Here is a 14,997-nt window from a genome sequence, read left to right as displayed (position 1 = left end):
GCGCCCTGGCCAGTGTTGCTAAATGGATCTCAGGTTTGATTCCTGGCCAAGGGTATGTACCTGAGTTGCAATTTGCTCCCCACCCGACCCGGGGCTGGTGCGGGAGGCAACCAGTCAATGTGGATGTTTTTTCCTCTCTCTCTCTCCCTTTCCACTTCCCTCCTTTCCACTCTCTCTGGAAAAAAAAAAATATCCTCATATGAAGATTTAAAAAAAAAGATGGAAAAGGTTAAAATGTAGCTACCTAAGCAACCAGTACTAACTTTCTTGTTCATTCTCCTTCTATTCTCCAAACATTGAACCCTGGCTTGAGAGCTTTGCTGATCTTTAATACATCTAATTCTCTCCAGTTGAGTTCCCAGTACACTATATACTAGTATACAAATGGATACAGCCTTTCTTTCAATATTTATTAAGCATTAATATGTTTCAGGCTCTTGTCTAGGTGCTGAGGATACTGATGAGGAAGGCAGACAAGGTCCCTGGTGTCTTAGAACTGATTGCCAGTAGGGAACACAAAATATAAACACCATTTTAAAACTTATTTATGGCAAGGTGGTCAAGAAGACACTTCTGAAGGGGTGAAGACATTTGAGGTGAGACCCAAATAAACTGAGAGAACAAGCCAGATGAATGTGCGAGGGAAGAACAGTTCAAGGAGAACACAGCAAGAACACAAGCTCTGAGATGGGAGGATCTTGAAATGTTTGAGACCATGTGGCTAGAGCAGTATGAATGAGGGAAAGAATAGCAGAAAATGAGCCTACAAAGATTTTAAGGGCCTTCCAGAGATGGTAAGAGATTTAGCTTTTATTCTAAATATAACAGGAGGCCACTCAAGGATTTTGAGCAAAAAAGTTGTGTGATCACTTTGGCTATAGATAATACTAAAGGGTGCAAGAGTGGAGCTTTGGGCATTTTGCAGTTGTCCAGGTGAGAGATGATTGATGGTGCATTGAACTAACCTGATAGCAAAGGAGGTGAGGAGAAGTGGTCATATTTGATACACATTTTCAAAGTAAACCAGTGGATTGCCAAGTTGTGGGGAAGTGAGAAAGAGAGGAAACCAAGAATTAGTCCTAGGTTTTGGGCCTGAGCAAACTTAGTGAAATGTGGATGATGCCATTCAATGAGATGGGGCGGTTAGGGGCAGGGAGGAGCAGCCTGGGAGGGAAAATCAAAGCAATGTGTTTGTGATGTCTATTACAAATCCAAGTGGAAATCCAAGGCAATTAAATACAGAAGTCCGGGGATCAAAGAAAAGTCAAATTTGGAGTTATAAACTTGGATGTCATTAACAGAGATTTTATTGATTCTCATTAGATGCTATGAGGCGTTCCAAAACAACCCATTTTAAAAATAGTTTTACTAGAAGTCCAAGGAAAGGGAAAAATCAAGCACCTCAACTATCCCAAAAAGAAGCAGTTTAGCTTGATGAATTAATCACCGCTTCCCTCCCAACTGGATGACCCCTGGTGGTTAAATTGAGAAGATGGATCCATCATTGTTTCACTGATTTTTTTTTAACCTGTACGCTCTCTTCTGACCCCCAATGGACCCCACCAAAATAAAAATAAAAACTCCAGCTTCCCTGGCAGGGAAGTATGAATCACTGTGACAAAGGTGGAAGGGAAGGATACAATCAGTACAGAGAAGAAATAGTGTTTGGATAATCTGTGAACCCTGCGATATGCTTGTTCAGGAGAACTTTGCCCACTGACTGTACAGATCCATGGAGATAAGAGGAATGGAGTGAGATTTAATAATGCTTTGATTCCTCAAGCTGGAAAGAAGGAAAGTCTCGGTTATGCCCTTGGTTGCACCTGTATTTTTCTTCTAAAGAAATTCTGTCCCATAAGCTCTACTTGGGGTTTTGCAAGAGAGTTGACACTAACCAGGATCATCGCTTGATGTGATTGCCCCCTGTGGTTTATCTTGTTTGCTTGGGCAAGCTTGGGGAACCAGCCTGGCCTAGAAACTAAATTAGTATGAAAAAGGAATTGATTAGTGAGGCAGCCAGGGTATGGATAGTGTTAATATTTTAATAGGGTGATAACGTTGGCCTCCTGAAAGAGTTTATTTATCAACCCCTCTGACATCCTTTTATTTGAAGTGGTGACTAAACATACCCTCCATTAATCAACTTAACTACCTGGTTTGCCATTCCAAGGCCACACTGACATAATGCATGAAGTGTGCCTTTTGGAGCCCTGCTATGACACTGTTAAATATAGAAGTGAATTTGGCAAATATATCCATAAAGCATTCTTTTTAAAAAAAAATTTATTGGGGTGACATTGGTTAATAAAATTATATAGGTTTCAGGTGTACAATCCCATAATAAATCATCTGTATATTGTATTGTGTGTTCACCACCTCATGTTAAGTCTCCTTCCATCTCCATTTATCCCTCTCTACCCTCTTCTATCCCCCCGCCCCTTTTCCATGGAACAGTCTTATATTAAAAAACTAACAAGATCTTTTTTTAAAATATATTTTATTGAATTCTTACAGAGAGGAAGGGAGAGGGATAGAGAGTTAGAAACATCGATCAGCTGCCTCCTGCACACCCCCAACTGGGGATGTGCCTGCAACCAAGGCACATGCCCCTGACCAGTCGAACCTGGGACCCTTGAGTCCGCAGGCCAACGCTCTATCCACTGAGCCAAACCGATTAGGGCTAACAATTGTTGAATGTCCACAAAATATGCAGAAAGCAAATAAGAATGAAGTTGTTGCAGAACCAGGAGCTATTTCTCAGGGGAAATGAGCGTTTGTTCAGGCGAGGCTCTAAAAGGGAGGGTGATGAAAGGACCTGTGGGTATCAGGACGCTTGTAATCAATCAAGCTCGTTAAATATTATTGAATGAGTGAACGAATGAATGAAAAGATCCATTCAGGCTAAGAGGCTAATCCAGGAAGCAACCCTTTCTATGCCATAGGAGGAATACTAAGCAGACTAATCAGGTATCCTGGCAGAAAATAGACTGTTTTCCAGATGTCTAGATAGATAAGTGATCAGGATCAAGAAGTTTCATGGACTGGCAATCAGTGGAGGATGACTACTGAGGAATGAAGGTTCAGGGTGGAGTATAGGTGGGAACAGAAAGAAATATGACAGAGATCCAGTTATCAGAACTTGGGTTCAAGTTGGAGGCTTCTATCGCAGCGATGCTGGAGAGTCAGAGCAGAGTCAGCAGTAGGCTGCCTCTTGGCCTAGAGCTAATATTCTCCTTGATTAGACTGGAGTCGGGGCCAGATCTAAGCTTAAGTCAGAGACTAACTGCAACTTGGAAATCGGTGCATGAACTGGTCAGGGAGCCAGACTGGTCATTCCGTTACCTTCCTCTCCAGGATTCCTGCAGTTTAATGCGAAGAAGTTACCAGGCCATAGAGAATGGCCAAGACTCGAACACAGGCTTTGGATTCAAACAGAAGTTTCAGCTTCCTCATCTAGTACCCAACAGCACTCTGCTGATAGGAACATAGGCTGTTTGTATATAAAGCATGTAAATATGCTTAAGACTGTGCCAGACTTACACTAAGTCACACACACACACACACAAATGCTAGCATTTTAGTTATCATTATTTCAGGCATTACCGAGGGTTTGCTACATGCCAGACCATCATCTCATTTAGCCCACACAGCATCCCTTGAGGTAGGTGCTATTGTTACCACATATTTCAGAATGAGAAAACTGAGACCCCCGCCCAAGAGATTATGTAACTAAGGTTACACAATTGGTACATGGTGGAACCGGTGTTTCAAAGAGCAGAACGTTTGCTCCTGCAATATACTGATTCTTAAAAATACGAAACCGTAACTGAATTGAATCCACGTTGGAATCTCAGATGGCCCCTCCCAGAGGGCCCCAAAGAGAATGGTGTACATCACATATGGGGTTTACAGGCACCTCCCCCCCCCATCCCCAACACCAACTCTGCAGTGGTTGCTTAGGAGCAATGCTTAGCTCTGCTTTAATCTGTTCCAAGTGGCAGGTGGACTTCTGGTTCTCTCTCAGGAGAACGAAAATCATACACTCCCACGTAAGCTTGGTGAGAAAACACATCCAGCAAGGCGTGAGGAGTCCTCTCTAACAGCATCGGGCTTGAATTCAGTTCTGCTGCTCTCTGGGTGATCGAGGACATGCCCAGTATTGCGTTCCCAGCCCCAGAGCACCCAGCTTAAGCCCCTGCTGAAATGAGATTAATGTTGAGTCCAGAAACATTAAAAGGAGGTTTGCCCACAGGCAGTTTAGCTGTGCTAGCCTCCTAAGCTACCCCTCAAAGGGACAGGACGATAGGTGAGGAAAGGGGGTGCAAGGCCTTATGGTTCCCCTAGGGCCTGTCTCCACAGCACTGTGAACCCCAAGGAGAGAAGCTCTGAGGGTGTGAAAATGTAATCAGACCAATGCAAAAAGTGCTGAGCATCTCAGTTGAGTCCAAAATGCTAAGTTCTTTCAGGAGACTGGCTGGGCTTCAACAATTCAACAACACAAAGAAGTCGAGTATTTACCTCTGGGATCTAGTGAAGATGAGACAGGATTTAAATACCAGGGGACTCGGGCTGAGACGTGAGCCGCCATGTGGAAGAGCAGCCTTATTCCTCTGTAGTTACTTCCAGGCCTATTGGAGCTCAGCAATGGACTCCCAGCCCTTGTCATCCCCAGCACACACTGACCATGGTCCCCAGCCTCCTGTCACCGCTGCCAGAGAAACACAATCGTCCTGACTCTTAAGAGCTGGAGGCCCCAGCCAGTGCGCACAGAGGAGACAGAGCTTGCTGGCTTTCCTGAGGCCCGCCCAAAAGTCACCACTAAGCTCTCTACACACCAGCCCTTCTCCACTGGGGAGATAGGACTGGGTCCCCAGGGACTGACTCAGCCTTGGGGCGGCGCAGCCTTCAACGACTTTGCAGAATACCGGGATCAGAAATGAGGAGCCGCTGATGGGCCCAGCAGCGCTCCCGGCGGGGGAGCTGGCCACAGGACAGAGGGGGAGATCCTGGGCCTCTGGGCTTCCTTCCATTCAAACAGCACAATCCAGTCCGTATTGATTGGGAATTCTCCATCAGCGGTATGGAGAGGGTGGCTGGGAAAGCACGTGGAGTGGGAGGGGCAAGCGTTCCACAGAAGGCAGGGAGCAAAATTGAGAACAGGATTTGGGCCCCAGAAAGAGGTTCCGCATGTCAGCGGCACGGAAATCCCCATTCTGTCTGAACAACAAAGAAAAAGCTGAACAGACTCACAAACTCCTCTTGAGTCTGTAGGAGAGGGGCAAATGGCTGCCCTAAGCCTGGAGGGACCAACAGGAGAAGGTAGAACATAACAATTCACCAGACACCAAGGAAGCCACGGCAGGAACGGGCACTGCGGGGAAAACCTGAGCTGCCCCTGAGCTGGAGGCTCCTTGCTGACAACTCTGAGCTACAGATTCCAAGGGGACCCAGTCATGGGGGCCCCACAATATTGTGAGATTGGCCTCCAAGGGCTCAACCAGATTCCCATAGTAAACAGCTGGCGAGAGGAAAAGGAAGCATTTGGAAACAGCCAGAGCACTGCTCTTTTTCCTTATTTCTTAAAATGAGGGATAATTGATAGTCAACAGTATATTAGTTTTAGGTATACAACTTAATGATTTGATATTTGTGTACACTGAGAAATGATCACCACAATAATCTAGTTAACATCCATCCGCACACATAGTTACAGAATTATTTTTTGTGTGTGATGAGAACTTTTAAGATTTACTTCCTTAGCAACTTTCAAATATGCAGGACAGTATTATTAACTATAGTCGGCATGCCGTGCATTATATCCCTGTGACTTAGTTACTTTATAACTGCAGGTTGTATCTTTTTGACTCTCTTTATCCATTTTGCTGCCGGCCCACCCCCCCCCACCCCCTACTTTGCGGCAACCACCAATCTTTTCTCTGTATCTATGAGCGTGGTTTTATTTTGTTTTGTTTTTGTTTCATATGTAAGTGATATCATATGAAATTTGTCTTTCTCTATCTGATTAGTTCACTTAGTATGATGCCTTTACATTTCATCTGAGTTGTCACAGATGGCAAGATTTCATTATTTTTTACGTCTGAATAATACTCCATTGTACATAACATATCACATTTTCTTTATTCATTCATCTATCAGTAAACACTTAAGTTGTTTTCATGTCTTGGCTATTGTAAATAATGCTGCAATGAACATGGAGGTACATATGTCTTTTCTATTTTGTTCTTAACAAGGCCTGTCCTCGGGAGAAATTAGTTATCAGAACCTAACTTTCTTGGAGGAAAGGAAATCCCAACTCCAGCCTGCTCTAGCCATCGTGACCCACCTGAGATCGGCGGGGGGGGGGGGGGGTTTGGGGGGGGGGGGGGGGGGCAAGAAGCATTTGCAAAGTCCCGAGGCACACGCTCACTAAAAGACTGAGACCTCTTCACAGATTATAGAACACTTCCCCTCCCCCACATCTCACCCCACATTACTAAAGGCCTGTTTATAGCAGTTCCTTTTACCCGTACATCATGCCCAGTTATCAAGACAAAATTACAAGGCATACCAAAAAGCAAACACAATTTGAAGAGACAGAGCAGTCATCAGACCAGACATGGCAGGGATCATGGAATTATTAGACCATAAATTTTGTTTTAAATATATTTTATTGATTTTTTACAGAGAGGAAGGGAGAGAGATAGAGAGTCAGAAACATCGATGAGAGAGAAACATCGATCAGCTGCCTCCTGCACATCTCCCACTGGGGATGTGCCCGCAACCCAGGTACATGCCCTTGACCGGAATCGAACCTGGGACCCTTCAGTCCGCAGGCTGACGCTCTATCCACTGAGCCAAACCGGTTTCAGCTAGACCATAAATTTTAAAACACTATGATTTAATATGCTAAGGGCTCTAATGGATAAAGTAGAGAGCATGCAAGAATAGAGGGGCAGTGTAAGCAGAGAGGTGGAAATCCTAAGAAAGAACCAAAAGAAATGATAGTGATGAAAGGCAATGTCAAGAACATGAAGAATGCCTTCAGTGGGCTTATTAGTAAACTAGACATGGCTGAGGAGAGAACTTCTAAGGTAGAGGCTATATCAATAGAATCATTGAAAACTGAAAAGCAAAGAAAACAAAGACCAAGGAATTACAAACAAATAAATAATCATTGTTTAAACCACTGGGGTTTTGGTGAGAATAGTCAACTAAAACACATGGTGAAGAATTAGCTTCACAGATCTAGTTAGGACTAATACCAAGTGGGGCCTTGACAGGACGATGTCCTGATGCTTTCCATGCTACTGAGGCTCCTAGAATCCTCTCGGAGTTGAGAGACAGGGAACTAGAAAGAGCTCCAGGGCTTTCATTCTTTTCCAAGTTATAATGAAAGCACCCCAAATTTCCACAGATATCCCCCTGGTAAACACGGAAATTCACCAAATCCACTTACGTTAACTGATACGCAATGCAAATCTGTATGTAGCCTTATCCATTCCTGTGGTGCTCAACGGTTGCTAGTTCCCACCACCCTTTCCACACGTCCACCTGCACTGGGGTCGCCTTGAGCTGTCACTCTGTCCTGCTTATGCAGTGGCCAACACACTGATACACACATGCAAGTTCTTAATATCCCACAGAGGGCAATGGGAGTGGAGACCATGATTTCTGGATAGTTTGGGATCAGTCCACAGCAGCTGTAACATAACATTGGAAAAGGAAGTATTACTCAAAAATGGCAACTGAGCACACAGCTGGTAAAGCTACATGAGATAAGACATGGTGACTTTCTCTTCCTCTTACTAGTCCATACCTACAAGCAACAAAGGATTTAGCAGTCAGCACGGTGCTGTTACGGAATGCAAAGCTTTGGAGGAAACCTGCAGGACTTATCCTTTTGCATCCAGGCAGAACCTAAAGCACTCCCCACCCTTGCTATACAAACCACTTAGAGAAAAGCATTGGGGATTATCTAGGAGGTAGCATCTATATGGTTGAATGAACCTGATTGTAACTATTAAAACCAGCAGGTGGGCCCAGCTGGCGCGGCTCAGTGGTTAAGCGTTGACCTATAAACCAAGAGGTCATGGTTGGATCCCCACGATCAGTTGCAGGCTCAATCCCTAGTGTGTGGTGTGCAGAAGGCAGTCAATCAATGATTCTCTCTCATCACTGATGTTTCTATCTCTCCCTCTTCCTTCCTCTCTGAAATCAATACAAAAAATACTTTTAAAAAACCAATAGATGCCTCAGGCACAGAATGTCACTTCTATTTCTATGAAATAGACAGGCTTTAGGCAAATTCAAAGTACTGAAAAATCATTTTGCAGTTTCCTTTGACCAAGACAGACACTCAGCTGATATATATGTCAGAGCCCCCGTCGGCATATTCTGGAGAAGGGGCAGATTAATAATGGCTTACAGCTCCACAGAGCTTTTCATCCCAAAGGGCCCCAAACAAGGGAAACAAACTGAGTCTTTTCTCCTTGTTTAAAGGGAAAACCCTAGTGAATTTCAAAGCAATTCTACACAGGAGAACTAATTACAAAGAAATTTACTTTTTTAGTGTCAGGACGTAATGATTATTTTTTAAAACTCAAATAGTAGCCACATGGCTCACAAAGCAGTGCCACCATCACCATCTCAGAGGCTATCATTTCTTTCCAACAAAGACAACAGTTCCAATGCCAGGAGATTTAGAGACATTATGGGTGAAGAGATAAAAATAATAATAATAATAATTAACAATGGCACAGGAAGCTCCATCTGCAGCTTCTGATAACACAGTAGGACGCAGATACAGATGGGAAAAGGTGGGTGGCACAGGGTAGAACGTGTCCCAATCTCATGAGCTTGGGACCCCAGATGCACTCAGATTCGAGTAGGCTTGTTTCCTTCCCCTCCCTGTGACTCAGATGGAACCTGCCACACCAGAGCCGCATGCTTTGGCAGAGTTCTGGAAATGTGGGCTCTAGACCACAGAATTCTTCTGTCTGGCCTCATGACAAGGTCAAGAGTACATCTACCAGCATTTGATAATTCTAGATGAATGTAGCTTTTTATTCCCTAAAGCACAAGTTCTTTCTTAGCTGTAACCCAAGTGATTTGCATATACTTCCACATAGTAATTCAGTGCTGCTTGTTCTGCTCTTTTTACCCTGATTGGCAGCTAATTAGAACCTGGAGATGTTGGCATGTGTTGCGATGAAAAGACATCCTAAACCCAGTTTTAGCACAGACAGTGGCTTTTAATCATCCGTGTAAGTCATGCAGTTCCAACTATCTCAGGCTTTTAGAGTGAGTAGTTCCTGGATTAGCAGGTTTCCTCCAGAGGACTGCTAAGCAAGGAGGACCTCTGCTGTTAAAAAGAACCAACATCTTCAGAGGGACAGTGAGAGTGCACTTCCAAAGAGCCAAGCTCCAAAGGACACTCAACAAAGAAACAGGATTTATTTTTTATCAATTTGTTCCCTTCTACAGAGATGCCAAACCAGTGTGTGATGGACAGATGCCCCTTCCCATCTTACCATTGTTAGTGAACATGATCTTATGATGAATAAGACAAAAATATTGTTGAGGAGGTAAAATCATCTAGTTTGGGAAAGAATATATTAATCACATTGTGACTCCAAATAAAGCCATTCTTTCCCTTTAGTGTCACAGTTTGAGATTCTAGTGTACACCACTTACTTATCCAGCATAAGGACTAGATTCTCAGCGTGAGAGACGAGTGTAAAGGGGAGAGCTTCCTCCCACGGAGTCACTGGGAGGACAAAGGCTGCCATTATGACTGCCTTCACACACACACTCTCCCAACAGAGGGTTTTGTGAACTCCAAAGATATCTCCCATTAACTTGATTTTTTTTCCAAAACAGGTATTGATTTCAGAAAACTTCATAGAAGATCTATTAGCTTCCTAGACTCGCGTTAGGGATTGTGGGAACACAAAAGTGCAAGAGAGAGGTCTTGCCTTTGAGAACCTGCAAAATAAGATATAAATGCAGTAAAACAAGTAATACAGTAAAAGAGGTGCCTTAGAGTATGCTATCACTTGGCGCTATGGGCCTACTAAAAATAAATAAGTATATTTATTTAACAAAATGAGAGAACTCTAAAAACTGAGGAAGCCAAGTGAGTGTTTAAAGAACAGGTCCTTGAAGATAGATAAGAGAGTGTGCCAGAAGGAAAGGGGATATGCCAGGCTGGAAAATGGGATAGGATTTACTTGGATAAGGACATTGAGATGGGAATATAAAGACTTGTTTTAGGGCGTGAGAATATTTTGGCTAGCAAAAGAGATGGGATCCTACGGGGTCAAATTTTGAGGTTGTTAGTGCCTAATTCAATGACATCCAAATATTTTAGATTGTGCATCTTAGATTATGAGCATACCTCCCAACATGTATGTGTGCATGTACAAGTTGATATATGATTATGCACTTTATATAATATATTTTTAAAGGATGAAATAATATTAATGTTTTTATTTATGATATAAAAATTCTTTTTGTCATCTGTGGAAAACATCGATATTTTAAATGACAACAATGTGATTTACCATATTTCTTACCAGTCTTTAAATAACATGGCAATTCAAAAGTCTGGCTCTATATTTATTTCATTTTTTAAAATCCTCACTCAAAGATATATTTATTGATTTCAGATAGAGGAGAAGGGAGAGAAAGAGAGAAGCATCAATATGAGAAAGAAACATCAATCAGTTGCCTCCCCTACACACCCCAACTGACTGAACCAACAAACTAGGTATGTGCTCTGACCAGGAATCGAACCTGCAACCTTTTTGGTGTACAGGTCAACGCTTGAGCCATCTGGCCGGGACCTCATCTCATTTTGATAATTGATTTTACTGGCTGACATACCTGGCAAAAAATATGAGTGTTTTTTCATTTTTAACTAAGGAAGGACTCTCTAGAGAATTTATCATTTTAGTTCTACAACAGTCTATATCTTATTGTGTTAAATGCCTTTAAACACCATTAAAATAGCTTTGTTTTCTGAAGATACAGATCAGTTTACCATGAAGCTTAAATTAAGTTCAGGACCCTTCACCTGCAGGCGCATCTCCCCTGAAATGTATCCACACGATCATGTGTCAGGAGAGGTTGCAGAGGTGAGATAAAGGTAAGATATCTTGACCACAATTAAGACTGTTGTTTCTTTCCATTCCGACTTCCTTCTGTTACTCTTCCTTTGAGTTAGGGCATAAGTGGCTGCAAGCAGTTTGGAAATCCAAAAAGTGAAAGCAGACTTGGGAGTACATTTAGCTTAATGGGAAAAAAGGAAAACAGAAAAAGCCTGTCCAAAGTTTTTCCCACATTCGCTTTCTCACAGTGCTTTTCTGGTGTCAGAAAAGGTAAGAGCTCTGTCTAAAAACTTCTCAGATTCACTGCACTGATAAGGCCTTTCACCAGTGTGACCACTGTGGTGGTCAATTAGCTTAGAGCTTTGGCTGAAAGACTTCCCACAATCACTACACTCATGTGGCTTTTCTCCATATGGGACATACAGGATCTGTGTAATGGAATATATTTCTAAGGTTCCTGGGCTCCTCCAAGGGGACTTTGGCTATCACTAGCCATCCCAGCAGAAGATGCCTCCCAGGAATATTCCTGCCCACTCTACTGACTCCCGTGTGGTTGTGACATCAAGGTGCAAGAGGAGTGTGTTCTATGATGTGCAGGGTCAAAACTGTGAAAGTGGAAAAGAAGCAAGGTTTGAAATTATGGAACCAGAAGCTTGTTTGTAAAAATTCTTCCAGTAATCACAAATCTATACTAATAAAAAGGTCATATGCTAATTAGATTGGACGTCCTTCCAGACAAAGCCACAGCGGCTGCAAGGGCTGAAGGCCGGTCCAGCACTGTGGTCCCTTTTGCACAGGCTGCGGGAGAAGGCGCAGCAGGAGAAGGCAGAAGGGAGAAGGCAGAAGAGAGAAGGAGGTGCCATGGGAGAAGGGAGAAGGCCAGCACCGTGTGAGAAGGGAGAAGGGAGAAGGCCAGCACCATGTGAGAACGGAGAAGGGAGAAGGCCAGAACTGCAAGAGAAGGGAGAAGGTGGCAGTTAGGCAGTTAGGGGGATCAGGCCAGGAGGGGAGAGCAGTTAGGGGGATCATGACTGGCAGAGGAGCAGTTAGGGGCCTAAACTGGCAGGGATCAGGCCTAAACCGGCAGTCAGACATCCCTCTCACAATCCAGGACCACTGGCTCCTAACCGCTCACCTGCCTGCCTGCCTGATTGCCCCTAACTGCTCCTCTGCCTGCCTGATTGCCCCTAACCACCTCTGCCTGCCGACCTGATCCCCCTAACTGTCTAACTGCTCTCCCCTGCCGGCCTGATCCCCCTAACTGCTCTCCCCTGCTGGCCTGATCCCCCTAACTTCTCTCCCCTGCCGGCCTGATCCCCCTAACTGCCTCTGCCTCGGCCCTGCCACCGTGACTTTGGCCGGAAGGATGTCTGGAAGACATCTGGTCTAATTAGCATATTACCCTTTTATTAGTATAGATAAGGACATGAATTCCTATTTCAAATAGTCATTTCAGTAATTTAAATCATTTGGACCAAGTTCTTGTCCGAGTTGATTACTTGCAATATTATTATTGCATAATGTAGCTTACAAAGTGTGTACACTAAGAGTAGAAGTAACAGTTGGCCTTTTTGTTGTTGTTCTCTTATACTTGCAGTTACTATTCTCTTTAATCTGTGATTTCTTTCCTGAAGTCTTTTTAATTAAGCCATTTGCCCATTCATGTAACTACAAATCAATAAAACCATAACTAAATACATCTAAATAGAAAAACATCACCATATGCTGGAAACTAACCCAAAAAACTAGGGTATCTTCTAAGTACTTTGAAACTTCAACTATTATTTCAAGATTACGCAGAAGCCATGAGTAACATGATCATCTGACACATAGTCTGAAAGGCAGTTCTTGTATCAATCTGTACAGTGATGGGCAAAAGTAGGTTAAAGTTGTGATTACAATGAAACACAATTTATTCTTATATTATTATTTATTATTACATTATTTATTTGTATTATGCAAACCTACCTTTTCCTACCCCTGTAGGTAAAGTTTAATTTTCTTTTCTTACTTAAAAATATGCATAGTTATTTATATAATGTAGAAATAGGAATTTAAAAATTCTGCTACATTCTTCTATATTCCAATGGATTTTCTTTCACATCTCCTGGATATACCCAGGCTATTGCTAACATTCCCCTTTTATGTTGCTAATTGATATACTTTGTTCAGAATCCTGAGAATTCACATTATTTTTGTGGATCAAAAATATGATTAAAGAATGAAATACATAAGTGTGTCTTATTCTACCCACCTCTCTTTGGAGATTACTGGTCTGATTATGTGAATTTATCTTAGGGGTTAGGGGGGAATGAAACCACTGAAGATTTTTGAGCATAGGAGGGACATTAAAGTAATATTTTTGGAAAATGAGTTTAGTGATATGATTCGAAATGGACTGAACACTAGAGTTTGGAAGTAGAAAGATGTGTTAGGAGGTCAGTGCAATAATACTAAACTGAGGTGATAGGAATGGAAATTAGTAGTGTGGAAATGAGAAAGAAGAAACAAAAGCACCTGACCTGATCAGAGAGGAATGAACAGAATTTACAATGCACTCACTTACCAGACAGGTCTTGAAGGTGTGGGTGGATGTAGGACATTTGATTAACTGGTATGTGTCTTATGGTTACATCATATATCAAGTTACCAGACTGTTTATATGTCCTCTGGGAAAGCAGACTGTTAAAGTGCTACCACCACACAAATAAGCATACTAGAGATGTTCAAGCCGAGTACATAAACAGGGGATTCGGCTGCCTCATTAAAATCCTCGTGCACTGACAATGGCCTAAATTATAAGGGTTTAGTGACTGCCAGAAGAAAGCAGTAAATTAGACATTCAAATTTGTCCCAATTGACAGTTTCAATAAAAAATTAGCCAATTTTCAAACACCAGCTAAAATGAGCTCAGTCAGAAATATCTAACGGTTATATCAAATTTTAGATCCTTAGAATAATTTGATGCAAAAGAACATCAAATAGTGAACTAGATCATTTTCCTTGTTGATAGACCAGAGCAGTGAGCACGACAGGACACATGAGGAATAACACCATCTCACACTATTTCAAAATGTCTATAGTATTAAACCATTTTTTTTTACTAGTTATTTTGTTTCTGTGGGTTGTTTTTTTTTTTCAAATTTATACATACTCGGGGTTAAATATTAACTGAAAAGCTTCCAATAAAAGCTTTGTCCTGTACTATGATCCGTTAGCCTCCCATCCTTTTCCCTATAATCATATTTAAATAATTTAGTAATGATATAAAAGTCTTTGGGAAAACTTATTTTTTATGTAGTCATTGTATTTTGTTTTATGCTATAAGGAATGAAGATTTATCTGGTTTATACCACTTCCAAACTAGTTTTCCCCAGTCCACCCAACAGCATTGTATCTGGTGGTATGTTAGAACCTACTTATGCCTGATTGCAAGGACCAATTGTTTTAGAAATTTCACAAGTCATTGTTCAACACAGCCATTATTAAAAATTAAATGACACAAACTTATAGTTAAAATGTATATTCAAAACAAAGATAATAAATGCTCAAAAAATACACTTTCTAATTATGTTATTATACTTTACTATTATCTATGTCATTGAGGTTACCTACATTTTCATTACAGGAATATGTTTATACTTAAAACACTTTTACAAAACCTTTAATGCACTCTTAAAAAATTCTTCCTCACATTAACCCTGCTAATAAAACCAGCTTTCTTATAATGAAACCAGCTGGTGTCTCTCTTCTGATTTCTATTTTTTTTCTTTCTTTGTCCAATTGAAGTAAAGCACTATTTATTGTGAGTTAGAGAAAAGATGCACAGAAAACGGTAACAGAATTCTCAGGTTGTAAACATTGTGTGTATGTGTGTTGACCCATCCGT

The sequence above is a fragment of the Myotis davidii genome, unplaced genomic scaffold (genome assembly GCF_000327345.1).
Source record: "Myotis davidii unplaced genomic scaffold, ASM32734v1 scaffold284, whole genome shotgun sequence".
NCBI classification, from domain to species: domain Eukaryota; kingdom Metazoa; phylum Chordata; class Mammalia; order Chiroptera; family Vespertilionidae; genus Myotis; species Myotis davidii.
The sequence above is the reverse complement of the archived record's forward strand: the minus strand, read 5'-3'. Positions refer to the sequence as shown.